General features: G+C 40.9%; 1 pseudogene; it reads right to left on the bottom strand.

Annotated features, from left to right (window-relative positions):
• Positions 1-1,047, bottom strand: part of LOC124006689 — a 149,247-nt pseudogene extending 148,200 nt beyond the window's left edge.
• Positions 1,048-23,027: the final 21,980 nt, after the last annotated feature.

The raw sequence follows: 23,027 nt of genomic DNA, 5'->3' as shown, positions 1-23,027 counted from the left end.
TGCAATCACAGGCTAAACTAGATCGGCATATTTGCATATTTGTTATATGTCCAATTCTTAATCTCACAAAGACATTCATCGCATGTAATACCGCAAGGAGATAGAAAAAACGAACCATATTGCAGCTCTGACTGTTGACTATTTTGGGCACATCATGGCTATTCAAAACGATAAGAGTGTGATGAATTTGTTTTATAACACTTACAAATTATCAATATTTTGTGAAATCTCGAAATTGCAATAATAGTTTTTTTTATCTGAACATCCCAGATCTTTTCGCGTTACCGGCATTGTGTGAGTGAATTTTAGGGAAAAGACGCATTAGCTTACTCTCGTTTTCCCTACATGAAGCAGATATGGTACATTTACATGCACATATAACCTACTTACCCATATCCGCTTATCTGTCAGCTCCTGACCACAGGTTTTAAAGCCTTCCAGCGTGCGACACCCGAGTCCGCATGACACGCGCTCTCCTCAAACCGTGTGGTTCTAATCCACGACCCCAGTCACTGCGCGCAGCCGCCGATTCCAACACCCACCTGCCCGTCGCTGACCCCGAATTTAAGCGAGTCAGAGGGGTATCAGTGTGTCAATCCCTTAGTTTCACCATGGAACATATCTCACTATTCCCAACGACAGACGAAAATCCCGATCTAGTTTTCTATCATATCCGTGCATATAATTCCCGCGTAAAATGGTTGGGTCCAATATCAACAGCGCCACAGAGAGTAAACAATGCCACATCCAAGTCATAAATGACAATTCAAAAATAAGCATGACAGTTGAAAGATTCCAGTTGATACTTTCTCGTCACTCTCTATCCATCCATTATCGCATACAGCTCAAACAACGATTTGCCCAAGAGGCTTTGTGAACACCAGAAGATCTCCCCAGTGAAAAGTGACAAATAAATCTTGCGATGACTGACAGGGAATTCACACCTAAAGAATTTTTACCTGATCAGAGGAAAATTCAAAAAGGGTCTGCGAACGGTAGTTTAACTCGTTAAACAAACCAAAATCATTCAGTATGAACATTCCCCCTTTCACCTCTATTATCTCTCCTCGTCGCTGAAACCAAATAGAACAGAAATGCAAGCGTTTGAGTAGTTAACACTTCCGCGTGTATCACGGCAACTTTTTCAGGGAGAATCGGAATGCCCTCTTCTGGTGAGAGAGTACCCCCCGCATAAATATATATTTCCCTCGGCTCTCCCTCAGCATACAGTACACGTCTCTGCAGGCTGTGTATATGTTGAAAGTAGCACGTAGCAAAAATATTGACAGAGAGAAAGGGACATTCTCTGATGCTGACAATTGACACGCTCTTGCACGATAGCAATTAGCACACTAGCCTACATTTATGCCTAATGAAAGGCTACATCTACTTTTACCGTTTTCAATTGTTTGATTGTGCGATTGAGATTGTGTTTTTACCGTAGCCGAATGTACGAGAGAGAAAACGCATTAGCATAGATACCACAGAAAAGAGAAACCAGGAAATAGTATGCATCAGTCCTCAATTTTATTTGCAATGAATCAAGCAACCCAGAACTTGGGTTGGTTGGGGAATGAAGGTAATTTGAGCGTGTCACATTGGCTGGCTGGCTGCGGCGCATTTAGTCTCTGAAGGTTTCAAGCATAAATAGGGGTTGCGCACAACGACACTTAAAATGAAACAAGATGCCCGGTCATGGCTGTCATTTTTATCGGACGTGTCTCCCGCAGCTCCTCGTCGCAGAACTAATTACGGATAATGTTCACTTTACCTCCCGCCTTTAATGCAGAAACCTACAGTTGGCCCGTGCTGATGGTTGTATTCTCATGCAATGAGAGTAATAAACAACTCTGTGCTGTAAGGCTGTTTGTTTGATGGATTGTTAAATCAAATAATATCTGGACCTTTGCAGCAGTGTTTGTATGCCACTTTTGTTTTGGGAACACAACATTAACCCAAAGAAAGAAGCAAGTTAATATAGCGTATTTGCCGTACCTCTGTTTTATCAGGTTTCACTATTGTGCAAATAACTCAAACAGCATGCGTGTCGCTGTCCAGTGCTGAAATGGAAGCAGGGCGCATTGAAGTGCAATGGAGTGCACGAGCAGCTCGCCCTGATCGCTGTTCAGGTGCTGAACTGGCTGGCTGTTGTTGCCAGTCTCCAATGTACGTTGAGGGAATTTACTGAGATCCTGCGTTGCATTTATTATCGCTGGAACGATGTGTAACTGACTACAGAATGATGCTGATTAGACACATACAAGATAATTGATTTACATACAAGATAATAATCATGAGCCTCACTGGAAACATAAAATGGATGCTTATATAAACACTAAAGATCAAAAGGTTTAGAACGCCTGCTCATTCAAGGGTTTTCCTTTATTTTTATCATATTCTACATTGTAGAATAATAGTGAAGCTATCAACCAAAATAGTGTTAAACAAATCAAAATATATGTTATATTTGCCTTAATGACACCTTTGTACACTCTTGGCCTTCTGCTTTGCTGGTGACACTGTTGGTGATTTATTTAGAATTCAAGGCACAATTAACCAGCGATACGCCATCCCATCTGGTTTGGACTGGCACTATCATTTGTTTTTCAACAGGACAATGACCCAACACACCTCCAGGATGTGTAAGGGCTATTTGACCAAGTAGGAGAGTGAAGAAGTGGTGCATCACATGACCTGGCCTCCACAATCCCACAACCTCAACCAAATTGAGATGGTTTAGGATGAGTCAGAGTGAAGGAAAAGCAGCCAACAAGTGTTCAGCATATGTTGGAACCACAATCCAGGTGACGCTGGTTGAGAGAATGCCAAGAGTGGGCAAAGCTGTCATCAAGGCGAAGGGTGACTATTTGAAGAATCTCAAAATATAAAATCTTATTTGATTTATCTAACACCTTTTTGGTTACTGCATGATTCCATAGTGTTATTTCATAGTTTTGATGTCTTCAATATTATTCTACAATATAGAAAATAGTAAATATAAAGAAAAACCATTGAATGAGTAGGTGTTTTAAAACTTTTGACCAGTGTGTGTATATATATACTGTATAAATATATATATATATATACATATATACACTACACACTACGTTTCAAAAGTTGGGGGTTACATAGAAATGTCCTTGTTTTTGAAAGAAAATCGTATTTTTTTGTCCATTAAACTAACATCAAATTGATCAGAAATAAAGTGAGGACATTGTTAGTGTTGTAAATTACTATTTTAGCTGGAAACGGCTGACCTACACAGGTGTACAGAGGCCCATTATCAGCAACCATCACTCCTGTGTTCCAATGGTACGCAGTGTTAGCTAATTAGAAATGTCTACACTATATTTCTTATCAATTTTATTTGATATTAATGGACAAAAAAATGTGTTTTTCTTTCAAAAACATGGACATTTCTAAGTCCTTGTTTAGAACAGTAGAGTATATATATGTACAGTTGAAGTCGGATGTATACATACACATAGTTTGGAGTCATTAAAACTCGTCTTTCAACCACTCCACAAATTTCTTGTTCACAAACTATAGTTTTGGCAAGTCGGTTAGGACATCTACTTTGTGAATGACACAAGTAATTTTTCCAACAATTGTTTACAGACAGGTTATTTCACCTATAAATCACTGTATCATAATTCCAGTGGGTCAGAAGTTTACATATACTACGTTGACTGTGCCTTTAAACAGCTTGGAAAATTCCAGAAAATGATGGCAGGGCTTTAGAAGCTTCTGATAGGCTAATTGACATCATTTGAGTCAAATGGAGGTGTACCTGTGGATGTATTTCAAGGCCTACCTTCAAACTCAGTGCCTCTTTGCTTGACATTATGGGAAAATCAAAATAAATCCTCCAAAACCTCAGAAAAAAACATTGTAGACCCCCACAAGCCTGGTTCATCCTTGGGAGCAATTTCCAAATCCCTGAAGGTACCACGTTCATCTGTACAAACAATAGTACGCATGTATAAACACCATGGGACCACACAGCCGTCATTCTGCTCAGGAAGGAGATGTGTTCTGTCTCCTAGAGATTAACGTACTTTGGTGCGGAAAGTGCAAATCAAACCCGGTACAACAGTAAAGGACCTTGTGAAGATGCTGGAGGAAACGGGTACAAAAGTATCTATATCCACAGTAAGACGAGTCCTATATTGACAAACCTGAAAAGCCGCTCAGCAAGGAAGATGCCACTGCTCCAAAAGCACAATAAAAAAGCCAGACTATGGTTTGCAACTGCACATGGGTACAAAGATCGTACTTCTGGAGAAATATCCTCTGGTCTGATGAAATAATAATAGAACTGTTTGGCCATAATGACCATCGTTATGTTTGGAGGAAAAAGGGGGAGGCTTGCAAGCCGAAGGACACCATCCCAACCATGAAGCACGGGGGTGGCAGCATCATGTTGTGTGGGTGCTTTGCTGCAGGAGGGTCTGGTGCACTTCACAAAATAGATGGCATCATGAGGTTGGAAAATTATATGGATATATTGAAGCAACATCTCAAGACATCAGTCAGGACGTTAAAGCTTGGTCGCAAATGGGTCTTCCAAATGGAAAATGACCCCAATCATACTTCCAAAGTTATGGCTTAAAGACAACAAAGTCAAGGTATTGGAGTGGGCATCATAAAGCCCTGACCTCTATCACATAGAAGATTTGTGGGCAGAACTGAAAAAGCGTGTGTGAGCAAGGAGGCCTACAAACCTGACTCAGTTACACCTGCTCTGTCATGAGGAATGGGCCAAACTTATTGTGGAAAGCATGTGGAAGGCTACCCGAAATGTTTGACCCAAGTTAAAAATGTAAAAGCAATGCTACCTAATACTAATGGAGTATGTATGTAAACTTCTGACCCACTGGGAATGTGATGAAAAAATTCAAATCTGAAATAAATAATTCTGTACTATTATTCTAATGTAATGTAAATGTATTCTGACGTTTCACATTCTTAAAATAAAGTGGTGATGCTAACTAGCCTAAAACAGGGATTTTTTACTCTGTTTAAATGTCAGAAATTGTGAAAAACTGAGTTTAAATGTATTTGGTATGTAAACTTCCGATTTCAACTGTATATTATTTTTACTATTATCTGCAATTACCTGACCTCACCCCAATTGAGATGGCTTGGGATGAGTTGGACCGCAGAGTGAAGGAAAAGCAGCCAACACGTGCTCAACATATGTGGGAACTCCTTCAAGACGGTTAGAAAAGCATTCCAAGTGAAACTGCTTGAGACAATGCCAAGAGTGTGCAAAGCTGTCATCAAGGCAAAGCGTGGCTACTTTGAAGAATGTCAAATATAACATTCATTTTGATTTGAATAACACTTGTTTGGTTACTACATGATTCCATATGTGTTATTTCATAGTTTATGTCTTCACTATTATTCTGCAATGTAGAAAATTAAGAAAAACTCTTGAATTAGTTGGTGTGTCCAAACTTTTGACTAGTACTGTATATGCTGAACAAAAATATCAATGCAACATGCAACAATTTCAAATATTTTACATATATTTTTTATATATTGTTATAGTTCATAGGAAATCAGTTAATTGAAAGAGATTCATTAGGCCCTAATCTATGGCTTTCACATGACTGGGCAGCCATGGTTGCAGCTATGGGCATAGGCCCACCCACTTGGAAGCCAGGCCCACACACTGGGGAGCCAGGCTCAGCCAATCAGAATACGTTTTTCCCCACAAAAGGACTTTATTACGGAGAGAAATACTCCTCACCTCTCCTCAGACGATCCCGCAGGTGAAGAAGACGGATGTGGAATTCCTAGGCTGGTGTGGTTACATGTGGTCTGAGGTTGTGAAACCGGTTGGACACACTGCCAAATTCTCTAAAATGGCATTGGAGGCAGCTTAAGGTAGAGAAATTTACTTTAAATTATCTGGCAACAGCTCTGTTGGACATTCCTGCAGTCAGCATGCCAATTGCATGCTCTGTAGCATTGTGTTGTGTGACAAAACTGCACATTTTAAAATGGCCTTTTATTGTCCCCAGCACAAGGTGCACCTGTGTAATGATCATGTCGTTTAATCAGCTTCTTGATATGACACACCTGTAAGGTGGAGGGATTATCTTGGCAAAGTAGAAATGCTCACTAACAGGAATGTAAACATTTGTGCACAGACTTTGAGAGAAATAAGCTTTTTGTGCATATGGAACATATCTGGGACTATTTATTTGAGCTCATGAAACCAGACCAACACTTTACATGTTGCGTTTACATTTTGTTCAGTGTATATCTTGCAACTTCAATTGTAAATGTACATGATACTCAATTATAGTCTTTCAGGTTTGACTGTAACTGTATAGGGGAAAACGAGCAAAAGCTCACAGTTGATCTAGTTAGGGATAGCATGCTTGCTACATGTTAAGAATAACTACAAGACTAGAGGAGATATTTGCTGTTTATTTTTCTGCCGAAGTTTCAGGATATTGAACTCTAACACATCTCTGGTGAAGTAATCAAGGATAAATATATCCAGTAAAAATATTGTACAATATGTAACCAGTACATTTCTGATCTAAATATTTATTTTAGCTGTTGTTGTTTGTTGTTGATGTCTGTAGCATTTTACTATGTGGTTTCTGACACTAATCTCTATTGGAATGCCAGTGGCACTTTGTCGATTCTATTCCCTCGGCACCACCCAAGCAACATTTGCAGTGCTGGATGTTTTAAAACAAGCAATAACACAGCTGAATGTGTTATGTGTCATTGACTCTGGGGTAGTAACATTTATTAACTCCAAGGTGAAACAGACTTTACAGATATGAAGAGAAAGGGAATATAACATATTGTCATATTAAATATGTATGCCATGTCTCATTTGATAATTTCATGTGTGTAGTATTTTTAGATGTTTTATTTGAAAGCACTCGGCACTTTTATGTAGGTGTCAACCCTTGGAGGTTCTGAGAGTTTGAGTGTAACATCTTTGAAATATGTTGGGAGGCATTCAGAGCATACAGTATAACAATGTGTAACTGAGCACACAGTTGTTCATCAAACATTATAATGTTGTTCAGTGTGTATCACTCACAGGAACATTTAGAGATTACTTGGAACCCCATGCTGCTGCCACAGTAACATGTTATCCACAGAGCCTTTTGTGATATCAATAGAAATAACACTTCTAAAATTCATTAAGAATCAATGCTAGCATATTGCGAAAACATTTGACATTAGATGAAAGGCCCTGAGCATTAGAAAGTGGAGTGAAGTTTAGGGGAGTGGGTTTAGTGGAGTTGAGGCCAATTAAAGTGAGTTCTGTTCAGTTGAGAGAACTGGACACAACCTTTTCAATAACTCCATCCCTCAGAATGGCATTGGGGCATGAATAGGTCACCGTGATCATAGCTGTCTTTTATGGTACATTTTGTATCTAAATATCTTTAAGTCTGTCAACCATGCTGGAATCCCTTCCTGCTTATCCTCCATATCCCTTTGATGATGGGCATTAACCAAAAAGGCTGTGACATTTTACCTGTGTTCAGCGCACTCCTTCAAATGGAGCCAGACACTTATTCTGACACTTTCTCTGCTCCTTTTAAAACACACCACCATGTAGAGGGACGTATGTATCTGCTCCCATCCAATTTGGCTGACGAGTTTACTTTTGGATGGAGTTCAACCAGCCGAGACCATTCTGCTGACAGGGGTGAAACAATAAATAGCCTGTGAAGTTCTGGATCCAGCAGCAACGCCAGCCCGTGGACCACGGCTGTGAATTCTCCTCCTCCGGAAATACAGCCCATGGATGTCGCGACTTCCGCCGAAGTTGGCTCCCCTGCCTGTTCGGGCGGTGCTCGGCGGTTGTTGTCACTGTCCTACTAGCCGCCACCGATCCCTTTTTCGTTTGTCTGCTTGTTTTGTCTTATTAGTTTCACCTGTGTTTCTGTTGTTTGTTTTAATGAGCTTTCCTATTTTTAGTAGGTGGACCCGCCCTTGTTTTGTGCGGGATTGTCTTTATGTTACGTGTGTGCGTTTTAGGTAGAGGTGGATTTATTTTCAGAACTTGGCACCCTGTGTTTTTGGGTTGTCACGTTGTATGTCCGCACCCTGTATTGTTGGGCTTATCATTTTGTGTGTCGAAGTAAAGAGTACTTTTCTCCAGTGGAACTCTCTGCGTCTGATTCCTTCACCCACCTAGTCCCGCAGCCCATGGACCACGGCTGTGAATTCTCCTCCTCGGAAGTACAGCCCATGGGCACACCTGTGTCATCGCTCTGCACTTTATGGATTGATCTTTCAATTGTCTTTTTAAGGTCCCTCACTGATACCTTCTTTAAACTGTGCTGTAGGAGCTGAGGTAGTGGATTCAGATATGATGGTGCATTGTATATTTTTCATGCACAAAAAATCTTCCTTATTGACATATATTTACTGTTCCTACAGTACCTAATCAGCACCGCCATTAATATTTCTGGATTCACAAGGATTTAAATACAATTAAAATAAAATTAAAAATGTGCTAATGATCTTGTGAGAAAGAGACATTTACATAATGTGACATGATAATGATCTATAAAGAGGACAGAAACTCTAAGGATGAAAGAACTAATGAGTTTAGAAAAAAAACAACGTTTTAATGGATGTCCATGTTGATTAACACCTGAATAGATGGAGAATGTAGAGACCCGGCTTGTGTGTGTGCGTGCGTGCGTGCATGTGTGTGTGCGTGCGTGTGTGTCTGCAGCATGTGTATGCAAAGTGGCTGTGACAAAAATCCTCCCCGTCAGGCACCTATCTCCAGGGTGTGATGGACAGCCCTGTTCTATCACCTTCATGTTCACATTAAGCTAGGCCATGTTGTTCGTGCTGCTGGATCATGTCTAAACCCATTTCCTCTGATCTTAACTCTGCCACAATCACCTCCATCTGCCTCAAGCGTTTTTCTTCCTGACACCAAATTCAGGTGATGACACTTGAATGGGAATCATCTGTGAAACGGTCTATACAGAGAAAAAGATCATAACGTAAACTGAAGATAAAGAACAAGTTCTGTTTTTTTATGTTACCATATCGTTTTTTCAGGTTTTGTCCAGGAATTAGGAGGTGTTGATGCCAAGGTTGCAGCAACACAAGCTGGAGCCGGTGAATCCTTATTTGTGGGTCTACTCCATTAACCTTTACCCCAAGCTGTGGGACAATCTGGAGGCTTGTGTTACAAACAGTGTAGCATAGGTTGCTGGAAGTGGCTGTACATGGAAACAGATAAATGGGCGATTGTTTAACTCCCCGAAAGACAAAAAGCACAAAGCGCCTCCATCAGATGAGATCACAGAGTAGGATTGTTGAGTTGTTTATATACACATTTTGGCACTGCACTGCCATAATCCTTTGAAAGATGTCACAAAACATATCTCCCACACATTAGATGTAATCTCACATTCGATGTAATCACTTCCAAAGAGAGATGGTGGAGCTCCTCGTTCCTTCATCTCTTCTCTGGACCCAGAACTTCATCGAGCAGCTGACCAATCACAGGAGACTTTAGTTCTGTGTTAATCGAGATGACACTAGATGTGATTCTTGAATCAGACTCAAAGCTTTCAGTGTGGCTGTTCAGGCTCACTGATTTGCTGTGTTTTGATTTTACTATTCGTGTTTTTTCTTCTTCTGTTATTGTGTTTACATAAAGAGCCTGTATTTCTTACACTCTGTGTTTTGTCCTATAAAGACATGGTAAAGATAGCTAAGAGGTGGGCATCTGTATGTGGTAGAGAGTGCCTTTCCATCCGTCTCTGCCTGCGGGGTCTCCATGGACACAAGCTCACACGGGTAGAACATGGGCAGGCCGCTAATCTCAAGTGTGTAAGCACATACTCAGTTCACAGTGGATACACTACAATATGCTAACATCAAGGTCAGCTTTAGATCAATACATCTCACCACCATGTGAATGGAAATGAAACAACGAGAACAGGTCCTTCACAAATTAACATCACTTCCAATTTTGTTATTGACAACAGAGTCACTGCTTCCCACATAGTACTCTCTGTGGCTTTACTGCCATGTTTACATTCTCAACATGTCAAGAGCGCCTGCCTTAAACATGGTCATACATTGTGCACTTGGCTGACACTGCTACTCTACCCCGTGTGTCATAAAGGCCCACTGCAGCTGTTCCACGATGATTTAAATAAAAGGAACGGGATATTTGCTAATGCTCTTGTGAGGAAGAGACATTTACATAATGTGACATGATAATGATCTATAAATCCGAACGGATCAATGAGGTCCAATTACAGACTGCTGAAGTTTCTTATCTTCTCCGGTTTAACTTTGAGCAGCCTGTGGTCTTCCACTTTCATTCCATCTCCAATGTGATTAGAGACACTCATCGGCACAAATAAAAGATAATCATCAAACAGAATCACTATTTACTGGCTTCGTCTTTTTCCAATTTAATTGCATGAGCAAAACATTCTCAAGGGCACATTTTTAATGTTGTTGGTGATAAATATTCATGTGTTGGGTTTTGTTGTTTCCTTAGAAAAGGCATTGTTGGTTTGGTCCAGCTAATCTGTTTGACTTGTTTGAGTTTGTTGTTTCATTTCATATCTAATGTTCCCTATTTGAGAAGAACTGTTCATGCAACATGAACCTCCTTTACCTCTGCCATTTGTTAACTGATAGAAGGCAGAAACAGAGGGGAGAAAAGGATAATCCACAGTTGTATTTTTGCAGTTTCTGGGGCCTTTGGGAGCAGGCTGAGCTAGGAGGCTGCACCTTTGTTGAAGTTCATTCACCTGTGATGGAGAAGCAGAGCCATCCAAGGTCAGTGCCAGAAGGGAATGGGGGAAAACAACCTATTTTACACTCACACAAACACACAAAAGACAATGTGACTGACTTGAGACCGTTTTAAAATCGGTTTATAATTGTATAATTAACCTAGCATTAGCAATTATAGTGTTATGGGTTAGATGGAATGATCTACAGTATGTGCATCGTATTTGGGCAGAGGGAAAGTACAAAGGGGGCCTGTCTCTGACTGCAAGAATGATTTCACCACGGTTCAATAGGAGCCTGGGGGTTAGAGGTGATAGTTTCATAGAACAGTAATTTACGATCTATCTTAACTGTTTCATATCATTACATACAGTGGGTTGCGAAAGAATTCATCCCCTTAGGTATTTTGTTGCCTTACAATGTGGAATTAAAATGTTTTTTTTGGGGGGGGGGTTGTATCATTTGATTTACACAACATGCCTATCACTTTGATGATGCAAAATGTTTTTTTCTTGTGAAACAAACAAGAAATAAGACATAAAAACAGAACTTGAGTGTGCATAACTATTCGCTACCTTTTGCAGCAATTACAGCTGCAAGTCTCTTGGGGTATGTCTCTATAAGCTTGGCACATCTAACCACTGGGATTTTTGCCCATTCTTCAATGCAAAACTGCTCCAGCTCCTTCAAGTTGGATGGGTTCCACTGGTGTACAGCAATCTTTAAGTCATACACCACAGATTCTCAATTGGATTGAGGTCTGGGCTTTAACTAGGCCATTCCAAGACATTTAACTGTTTCCCCTTAAACCAAACCAAGTGTTGCTTTAGAGGTATGCTTAGGGTCATTGTCCTGCTGGAAGGTAAACATGTCCCAGTCTCAAATCTAAGGTAGACTGAATCAGGTATCCCTCAAGAATTTCCATGTATTTAGCGGCATCCATCATTCTTTCAATTCTGACCAGTTTCCCAGTCCCTGCCGATGAAAAACAACTCCACACCAGATGCTGCCACCACCATGCTTCATTGTGGGGATGGTCTTCTCGGGGTGATGAGAGGTGTTGAGTTTGTGCCAGACATAGCATTTTCCTTGATGGCCAAAAAGTTCAATTTTAGTCTCATCTGACCAGAGTACCAAATGGCGTGAATATATATGCACGCACCACTTTTTTGTTTTGGAAACAAGTCATTTTTTTCACTTCACCAATTCGGACTATTTTATGTATGTCCATTACATCAAATCCAAATAAAAATCAATTTAAATTACAGGTTGTAATGGTTGTATAATGCAACAAAATAGGAAACACTCCAAGGGGGTGAATACTTTTTCAAGGCACTGTACTCTTGTACGAATTTTGAGGTTTTTATTAAAGTAGTGTTCGGTTAAAGCTCTTTGTGTATGAGAAGTGTAATTATTTAACAGACTGCAGTAGACTGTAGAATGTGGGCCTCTCCTGACTGATAAGAATTCCTGTGAAAGGCACGGAGGAGCACAAAGCCTCCTGACTCAAGCTGGGCCATGATAGTAGCAATAGGAGGACAAGACTCAGTTCTTTCCCAGCAACAGAAACTTATTGTTTATCCTCAAAATACAAGGAGGGGATTCCACCTAATTGGAAGGTAGAAATATACAGTGCATTCGGGAAAATATTCAGACCCCTTCCCTTTTTCCACAGCCTTTTTCTAAAATGGATTAAATTACATGTTTTCCTCATCAATCTACACATGCTCACAATACCAGAGCGAAAACAGGTTTTTAGAAATGTTTGCAAATAAAAAAATTAATACAGAAATACACTTATTTACATACAAATATTCAGACCCTTTGCTATGAGACTCGAAATTGAGCTCACGTGCATCCTGTTTCCATTGATCACCCTTGAGATGTTTCTACAACTTGATTAGAGTCCACCTGTGGTAAATTCAATTGATTGGACATGATTTGGAAAGGCACACACCTGTCTATATAAAGTCCCACAGTTGACAGTGCATGGTCAGAGCAAAAACCAAGCCATGAGGTCGAAGGAACTGTCCATAGAGCTCCGAGACAGGATTGTGTCGAGGCACAGAACAGGGGAAGGGTACCAAAACATTTCTGCAGCATAGAAGGTCCCCAAGAACACAGTGGCATCAATCATTCTTAAATGGAAGATGTTTGTAACCAACAAGACTCGTCCTAGAGCTGGCACCTGTCCAAACTGAGCAATCGGGGGAGAAGGGCCTTGGTCAGGGAGGTGACCAAGAACCCGATGGTCACTCTAACAGAGCTCCAGAGTTCCTCTTTGGAGATGGGAGAACCTTCCAGAAGGACAACCATCTCTTCAGCACTCCAACAATCAGGGCTTTTTGGTAGAGTAGCCAGACGGAAGCCACTCCACAGTAAAAGCCACATGACAGCACACTTGAAAATTGCCAAAAGGCACCTAAAGATTCTCTGACCATGAGAAATAAGATTCTCTGGTCTGATGAAACCAAGATTGAACTCTTTGGCCGGAATGCCAAGAGTCATGTCTGGAGGAAACCTGGCACCATTCCTACGGTGAAGCATGGTGGTGGCAGCATCATGCTGTGGGGATGTTTTTCAGCAGCATGGACTGGGAGAGTAGTCAGGGTCTAGGCAAAGATGAATAGAGCAAAGTACAGAGAGATCCTTAATGAAAACGTCCTCCAGAGTGCTCAGGACACTCAGACTGGGGGCGAAGGTTCACCTTCCAACAGGACAACGACCCTAAGCACACAGCCAAGACAATGCAGGAGTGACTTCGGTCAAGTCTTTGAAAGTCCTTGAGTGGCCCAGCGAGAGCGCAGACTTGATCCTGATCAAATATCTCTTGAGAGACCTGAACATAGCTATGCTGCGACGCTCCCCATCCAACCTGACAGAGCTTGAGAGGATCTGCAGAGAAGAATGGGAGATACTCCCCAAATACCGGTGTGCCACGCTTGTAGCATCATACCCAAGAAGACTCGAGGCTGTAATGGCAAACTATTTAATACATTTTAGAATAAGGCTGTAACCTAAAAAAAATGTGTATAAAGTCAAGGGGTCTGAATACTTTCTGAATGCACTTTATGCTTGTGTGAATTGTATGGGTGTGTTTGCAGCTGTAATGCCCATTGTGGTGAATACATATTTTGGTGTCTGACTGGATTTGTACCAGACCTTAGAACTTAACAGCGCATTGACTTTAACTCTAAAATGGATTATAGTTTACCTTAGCACTTTAGATTTTTGACAACATGCTTTATTAGTAAACCACATTTTAAATATCATTAAAATATCATTATTGACAAGCAGTATGAAGATTCATATTGAGTCATTGTTTAATAAAGAAAACACCATTTGCAATTGATTGCATTTATTCTTGAAGTTGTAGCTCTTTCCTGCAGTCAAATGACCAAAGTCCTATCTAGTGGCGTCATGGGTGGAATGTCATTACTTTTTTCCTAATGTCATATACATTTTCTGCAGTGTTTCTATTTCAAATGGTTTTGTTATTTTTCAGTATTCTGTGATGTATGTAAAGTGTAATATTGGGATGCAGACTCAAAATTGAATACATTCCAACTCTACATCTGACATGTTATAGGTGTTTTCTTATTTTAAGCCCATTACCATGTGTGTGAGGTGTTTACTTTTGTTTCAAAGTAGATTTGTTTAAGACTACCTGATTTAGCCCACTGCAGTAAAAGGTTAAATTACTTCAAACGAAGCAAGAGAAGCTATAAGTGTATTTGTGTCTGTCACTGTGTTCTCTGTGTCTGACTATGTTTACTACGGGGTAATGCAAATTCATTATTTGTCTGCCATCTTGAATGAATTACATTAAGACTTCAAAAGAAGATGTCCTTTCTACTAAACCAAATACTCCATTGTTGTTTGGTGGATGACAGACAGCCAAGACATCACTTTTAGTGAGCAGGCTGTGGACAGGGCTATACTATAAGTAAATAGCACACACAGTGTTTGGATCATGGTGCACAGAGACAGACACAGCTGAATAGAGCTCAGAAGAGCAACTCTTGTGTGACTCAGCAAGACTGGCAGATATCCCAGCATGCCACATTGTCCCATCCCTAGACACACCCACTCTGTGTCACATTCCAACAGGGGTGGTAGCTCTTTCTCATCCTGTCTTATCTGTCCCTCCCTCCCTCCCTCCCTTCATCCCTCCTTTCTAGCATTAGCCATTCCAGACACAAAGACCTTAGCACAATGTAAATTATTCAGCTTTGACTGCCGGAGGCTGGGAGCGAATCATATAACGTGCTCAGTCTGGGGCTATTTCATACAGGTAACCATGCTTAAACACTAAAGCAAAAAATGATTTCCAAACTCACACAAAAATAAGGTTGCATTGTTTGCAACCTATTTGATTAACTGTTAAATTCTACCATTTCATTTATTTCATTTAAAATGTTGTGGTTTGTTTGGACTTTGTCAGGTAGATACTTGGGTGGGCTTCAAAGGGGACAGAGAGACTGGTTAACCCTTAATTAATGCACAAAAACCTGGGGCTTTGTGCAACCGCTTAAATAATGCATGACCTCTGAATCACTACAGTACCTAACACTGTTCTCCCCGTCCTCCATATTTCTTCCTCTTTCTCCCTTTTTCTCTCTAAAATATACATATTTTTTATAATAAGCTTTATCGCTAAATGTATAAATCTTATGCTTTTTCTTTGTTCTATTTGAAAAATGATGCATATCCATCAGAATGTTTTGCTTAGAGGCAGCATTTGCAATTCAGAGGGAGCAATTTAATATCTTTCTTTTTTTTTCTTCTGTTTGCAGATTTGGCAAGCAGTGGGTTCCTTCATCATGTCAGCAGCTGGACCAACTGCTTATGAAATGCTTTTAGGCAATAAGGATTATGATAATGAGATCAATATGGTGGGGAAAACACATCTAAACAGGGACAGGAAATAAAGCTGAAAAACGACCTCCCTTCATACAGCAAAAATAAAAATCCCCATGATTCATGTTCTTTAGCATACTTACAAAACTCCTCAAATATTTAAGAGAGGGAGGTAGGCTAGGAGGTACTTAAGTTGACCAGCACAAGGACTTGTTTGTATTACTAAGCAGGCAGGTAGGTCGCCATACCGTACACGTTGAAATATGATCACAGCACAGGGAGAGACTAAATAGTTCCAAACTTTCTTTCCCCAACAAGGCATTATGCCAATATCATCTACCTTTCTGTCTCTGAAAAGCCATTATGAGGCACTTTTAGATGTGTTACTTCAGTCTGGATTATAGCCTGTCAGGCTGATGGTTTGGTGCACTTTTTTCTCTGATGCTCGTTACCTTGTTTGACAGAGTGATGAGTACCATGAGAAGTGGGTGAAGACTGCCAGTCTGGTGGTGTTGGGCACAGATGCCAGTATGTGGATGAGCTTAGCAGGACAGCGGCCATGTTTAGTGAGGCAGTTTGTTTTTTAATTACGCACTGTGGGAGGCATCTTCCTCAGAGTGACTCTGTTCACATGCCTGGGCCAAGGGCTGGGGCTCTCTACCTCCTGTACATGTAGGAGCACACACACACACACACACACAAACACAAAGACACCACTGTTCTTGTACTCTTCTAACTCACGTTGGAATTTCAATTCAGAAAAATTCAATAGATTACTAACAGATTCCTGGTAGAACCTAAGAAGCAAGATGGCGATCGGGAAGTTTGGCAGAACTTTTACTTCATGTGTTTAGTTTAAACCTCACTGGAAGTAGTCACATCTGCAATCTAAATGGCAGACTGGTAAATTCTCAGCAACTTCTCAGTCATGTCAACACATCTGCCGGCATCCAGCACTTCGGATTTGGAAGGAATGTTACATACCAACCTTTCATTACACCTTGGCACAAACCATAATGATCATCCAAGACCAGTCTGAAACGCCACTTAATGTTGGAGATCTTATAACTCTATGCCTTCTCTTACAGGGTGAAATTCATCAATGCACTGGTCCTCAGTTTACCATGAACACCATCAAACGGCCTATGCAGCCATCCACCTCCTGCGAACATGGGGTTAAAGGGATAAGGGATTTTGGCAATGAGGCCCTTTATCTACTTCCCCAGAGTCAGATTAACTCTCTGTATCTAGTATGGAGGAAGTTAGAGGTAGTTTCGCAAGCCCATGCTAACTAGCGTTAGCGCACTGACTGGAAGTGTATGGGTATTCTGCAAGCAGGCTTGTAGATACCCATATACTTCCAGTCATTGCGCTAATGCTAGTTAGCATGAGGGCAGCGGTGCAGCGGGACATGAGCTGGCAATACACCCACCTGGGAGAATACGCCCACCTGGGGAAGGGTTCTCTACAGCAGCAGAGCGGCCACCTAGGCCAAAGAGATGGGGGACGCGGCGGTGAGGATGGCAGCGTGAGGCGAGCCACAACTGGATCGATAATTCAACAAGGCCTTTGGGAAGAAAGGTTTATATTTTGTGTACGCGTGGTTCATAAATTAGAGGTGGATGTCATCTTCTTTACAGAGACAGAGATGTATTAATCTGTTTGTGACTCAGAAATTGAGAGAGGCAATTACTCTGTTGTCAGGAAGGATTAGAATCGGGACGGTGGGGGATATGTGCCTTTGTTAGATCGGACATTGCTTATAACGTCAGATCGGACTTAATCAATAAACTAGAGATTGTCTGGCTGGATATTTGCCTTCCCAAAACCAAGCCAATTTTCTTGGGGGTGTGTTACAGGCTGCCCAATCAGAACACATTCTACGAAGGTCTCCATTTTCTTTGTCAAACTGTAATGATTCGCTGGAGAAGGAAATAATTTTCTTAGGTGATTTCAATACTGATGTTTGAAAAAAGCTTAACCCAACCCACAATGTATTATTGCACTTCTGTAGATCATTTGCTCTGACCCAAATGATAAAAGATCCCTCCAGGGTATGTGAATAGTGCAAAGTACGATTTACTTAAAACTGATAATCCAAAATATAGCAGAGTGGAATAATAGTCTATGGAATCAGTGACAATTTTATTACATTTTGCACTAGGGTTTTTAAACATATATTTAACTGTCACAAAACTGTTAGAATCAGAGCACTCAAAAAATACTGTGTTGAAATTCTTTGGGAGCAACTGGGTAAAATTTACTGGTAACCTGTGCTGGATAGTGTGAGTGTAGCGTAGACATTGCCTGGGAAGCTTTTAAATGTAGATTCCTTAATGTGGTGAATGCTTTGGCACCCATTAGAAAGGTCATATTAAAGCAGGGGTCTAGGCCTTGGTTTAATCATGATATCCTAGAATATATCCAAGCTAGGAATAAGGCATCTAAGACATTTTAGAACTCTCAAGAGCAGTATAATTCTCTCCTATACAAACACCACATAAATGAAGCACAGCACAGGATGAATGAAGCTGAGAGGAGACACTTTTCAGATAAAATCACTGAGAACAAAAATTACCCGAAAAAGCTTGGAAATCATTCAAGGAACTACGCTGTAGTAGTCCTATCAAAACCAAATTCAACAGTACAGGACTGAACATCAGGATGAAGACGGTACATAACAAAATCAAAAGTTGCCAATGAATTTTTTTACTTCTGTTGCCAGCAAGCTGCCCACCATGTTGCCCACCAAGTTGCCCACCAAGCCGCCCACCAGTTCTGGTTTGTATGGAAATGATTAAGTCAAGAAGTATTATGCCGAGTTGTGGGTTCAAGCAAACACTTTTTCTTTTGTAAGGTAACAACGGCCAAAGTAGCCAGTATGACAGCAAAACGTAAGCGCTCCAAAGGCACAGGCCTGGATAAGATGCTTGCAATGTTCCTTAGAGATTCTGCTGAGCAAATGTCCACTTGTATCACGCATATCGTTAATCTCTCTCTTGAACAAGGCATCTTTCCCAAGGCCATGAAACAAGCTAAAGTTATACTTCTGTCAAAAAAGGGGATGTTATAGGGAAGTACAGGCCTGAATCTATTCTCAGTGTAAATTCAAAGATCCTGGACAGAGTTGATCATGAGCAGATTTATGAATATGTCAACAAACAAAGCCTAATGTATGATTTTCAGTCAGGGTTTTGAAAAACACTGCACGGATTAATGTCAATTTTACTTGACTGACTTCATCAGTAAAGAGATTGATGAGGAAAATCTTTGTGGAATGGTACTGCTGGACCTACAGAAGGCCTTTGATACAACCAACCACTACCTCCTAATCTCCAAACTGGAGTTAAGCAGTATCACCCTAGGCAGGGTAAAGTCCTACTTGTCAGGTAGGGAGCAAATGGTGGTGGTTATTGGTTCACTGTCTCAGGCAAAACGAATAAGCTGTGACGTTCCGCAGGGGAGTGTGCTTGGGCCACTACGGTTTTTACTGTAGATAAGCAATATGAAAGATGCTTATTCTTGTCATCTTTTTCTTTATGCAGATAACTCTACACTTTTTAAGTAAAACCATGTTAGAGAGCATACTTAGCACAGAGCTTGCTAACATTAGCTCATGGCTTGGACATAATATGCTATCTCTGCACTTAGGTAAAACTGAGGCAATTCTTTATGGGTCCAGGCCTAAATTGTGTAGGTCCTCTGGAATCAGAGTGGAGTTAGGGGCTGAGATGCTGACTGCCAAAATCTCTGTTAGCTACCTGAGGTGTATCCTTGATGGAAGCTTGGGGGGTTTGACCTTGGCCCCGAAAGTGCTAGGTGGGGTTAATGCTAGGACCAAGTTTTTGGCTAGAAAGTCCATGCTGCTTGATAAGGACTCCATAAGAATGCTATTGTAACCGATGTGAAATGGCTAGCTAGTTAGCTAATAGCGTTTCAATCGATGACGTCACTCGCTCTGAGACCTTGAAGTAGTTGTTCCCCTTGCCTTGCAAGGGCCGTGGATTTGTGGAGCGATGGGTAATGAGGCTTCGTGGGTGTCAGTTGTTGATGTGTGCAGAGGGTCCCCGTTTCGAGCCCAGGTAGGGGCGAGGAGAGGGACGGAAGCTATACTGTTACACTAGCATCTGCCCTCATTCAATGCGATTTTGACTATGGTGACAATTCATGGTTTGGGGGCTTATCAAAGCTTCTGAAGGGGAAGCTCCAGATAGCCCAGAATAAGCTGATCAGGGTAGTATTGAAGGTGAGTCCAAGTACTTACAATGGCAGTTGCTGCTTTCAGGAAATAAACTGGCTGCCTGTTGAGGCTAGGGTGTCCCTGATTAGACTGGGTCTGGTAAACAGGATTATTTATGGTTCTGCGCCCAGATATCTGACTGATTACATTCCCCATGTTAGGGATGCACACAACCACAACAACAGATCAGGTGTTGCTAATGTGTGCTTATAAAGGTTCAGGAGTAAAGCTGGGAAAGGTACTTTCTTGCATACAGGAGCCTCAGAGTGGAATGAGCTTCCTCTGCACACAATATACTCTCTGTGCAGCTTTAAAAATAACGTTAACTGTCCTAATGTCATGCCCATATGAATGTCCCCTATGAGGTAACTGCAATAATGAAATGTATATTTTTCTTCTTTGTTTTACTCTTTTATATATCTCACTGCAATACTGTGTCCAACCGTTTTCCTGATTTTTTTGCCTAGCTATCTTGTCACAAGCGGACCGCAATGGAAATCAGTCCCAGACTTTGTGTGTTGTTCTCAATGATTTTACTCAAATGCATGTATGTCTTTTTCTAGTTTTATGTGTGCTTGTTTTTAAAATGGTCAAATTGATAAACTATACAAAGAATACGACTGCACATCAGATTAAGACCGTACATCAGTGGCGGTCGGTGCCGTTTCAGATGAGGGAGGACGATTATTATTTTCATGAGCATGGCCTTATTTCTAATACAGCATATTGGATGACTGTCATTCATATTCCATTCACCCAGCTCAATTTAACATCGATTGGTTTAGGCTACTACATGATACTGAAATTTCCCCATACCCATCAGGAGGTAGCTACAACCTAGCCTATGAATGAAAGTTTCCAACGTAAGTGCACAGTTCGAGAGAAATTAGAGTGATCAAGGTGACAGATATTGACACATTCATTACCGCCTGCATCTAGCTGATCTAGGGTGCAATCGTTAGTCGGTTGTAAACGAGTTTCTATTGGATACGTTCAGGTATGTTTATCACTATTTCGTTCAGTTTACTTCCATTTAAGAAAGGTTTTTCAACAGAATCGGCAGAATGAATAACCCCCTGATCACACACGAACACAGTTCACTTTCATAGCAGCCACATAACCGCATGATCACTTTGATCGTTGTATTCCTCCTAGCATCTACCCACTCTCCTCCTCTCACCTTTGTAACCAGATGAGAAAAAAATGTCATATTATAACTGCTAACAACAGCCCACATTGTTGTCACCATGTTAATATCATAGTCAACATAGCTACTAGAACTAACGCCTTAGTAAACCTGCTACTGTCATGCAGTATAGGGTACAGTCAGCTGCAAGCAGTTTAGCAGTTACACCAGTAGGCCCCGGTGGAAATAAGTGAATAAAACTAAACACTCACCTTGAGTTGGAAGAGTTCCAGTGCTAGATAATCATAGCCCGTTAGCTAACTTAGCATCTCTCCGTTGGAGCCGGGGGTTTGAGTAGGCTAAACTAGCTAGCTGCATTCGCTAGCTAAGTAAATGAAAGTGAAGCAAAAAAATACAACAAAATATAGCTATCACTCTCTCTTGCTTCTCCTTCATTTATGAAGAAATTAATATGTTCAAAACGGTTCAACTATTGTCTTTCTGAGTCAACTACTCACCACATTTTATGCACTGCAGCGCTAGCTAGGTTTAGCTTATGATTTAAGTACTAGATTCATTCTCTGATCTTTTGATTGGATGGACAACAAGTCAGTTCATGCTGCAAGAGCTCTGATAGGTTGGAGTACGTCCTCCAGATGTTGTCATAATTACTGTGTAAGTCTATGGAAGGGGGTGAGAACCACAAGCCTCCTAAGTTTTGTATTGAAGTCAATGTGCCCAGAGAGGACGGAAACTATCGGTCCTCTGTTTACACCAGGCCTGAGCAATTATTTTCCATGGAGAGCCACATTAGAATATAGTTTTTCCATTGCAGGCAATAATCAAATGACATGATTATACATCATGACCGTGTTGACAGATATATCCACTGTAAATAACGTCCAGATATGCTACTTATTTTACTTTTTTAACATGCACAGAAATAATCCACATCCATGTTCTCCTTTTGGTAGGTATTTTCATTATTAAACATGAAAAAACTACACAGAGGGAAAAGTACACTGTGCATTCAGCACCACGGACAGGACTCCTGTTAAAGGGTCTGCATAAAAACACAAGAACGAGAGAGCTCAACATTACATTTAAACTACTCAATCCGTGCGAGGAGTGAAGTCTCTGATGGGCATTGACTAGAGCAGTGAAGTCAGGTATAGTGTCTGACGTTGCTATGCGCAGGATTGCTGAGGTGAGAGTCAGTAAGATTGCCTTGACTTGTTACATTTCATCACTGAAAATGAATTTTCACATGCCATAGGTTGACCCAAACAATAAAAAAATAAAATCTTTGGAAAGTTTTGTTCATCGAGACATGCATAGTACCTCGTCAGTAACATTGTTTTGAATAGTAACATTCATTGAATAGTTCACCAATCACTGTAACAGACTGAGGATCGATAAGCTCAAGTTGCAGGTCAGTGAGAGCGTTATCCACATTGAAGGTGAAAGGAGAGGAAACCAACAGCATGTCATTTTCCAACACTTTGACATCCTACAAACGACTCACCGCTCAAAGCACGCAGCAGCGATGTATACTCCTATTGCTGGTCATGTGATATGGATCAGACCAGTAGTGTCGGAAGGTCGGTGAGATTGTTGGCTTCTACTTAGAGGGTCAGGAGTCATTTTCCCTTGAAGGCTTTAACAAGGCTGTACATCTGATGTGCAAAAAGGCTGCAAAAAAACAACCATTAATTATCTACTTACCTTTTCTTTGACATCTTTGAAAAACTCATTTTTGAGCAATTTATAGCTAGCTACTATTTGTAACTGTGTCAGCCTGTCAGTCACTGTCTGTCCTTGTGCAGCTGTTATTTATACGTGCCTTCAAAATAAATGTCCCACAGGAGGTGGGAGATAAATCATTGCACAAAGGCAAGTGTTCACAAATACGTTTTTCAAAACTTTACTATCGCAAATTCTTTATGTGATCCGAGCATGATTCCGTGGGCCACATTGAAATCAGGCCGCGGTTTGCATACTACCCCCGGCCCGGCCTTTGCCCAGACCTGG

This window comes from Oncorhynchus gorbuscha, linkage group LG20 (assembly GCF_021184085.1).
Source record: "Oncorhynchus gorbuscha isolate QuinsamMale2020 ecotype Even-year linkage group LG20, OgorEven_v1.0, whole genome shotgun sequence".
Taxonomy (NCBI): Eukaryota; Metazoa; Chordata; class Actinopteri; order Salmoniformes; family Salmonidae; genus Oncorhynchus; species Oncorhynchus gorbuscha.
Note: the sequence above shows the minus strand (reverse complement) of the source record. Positions and strands in the feature narration are given on the sequence as shown.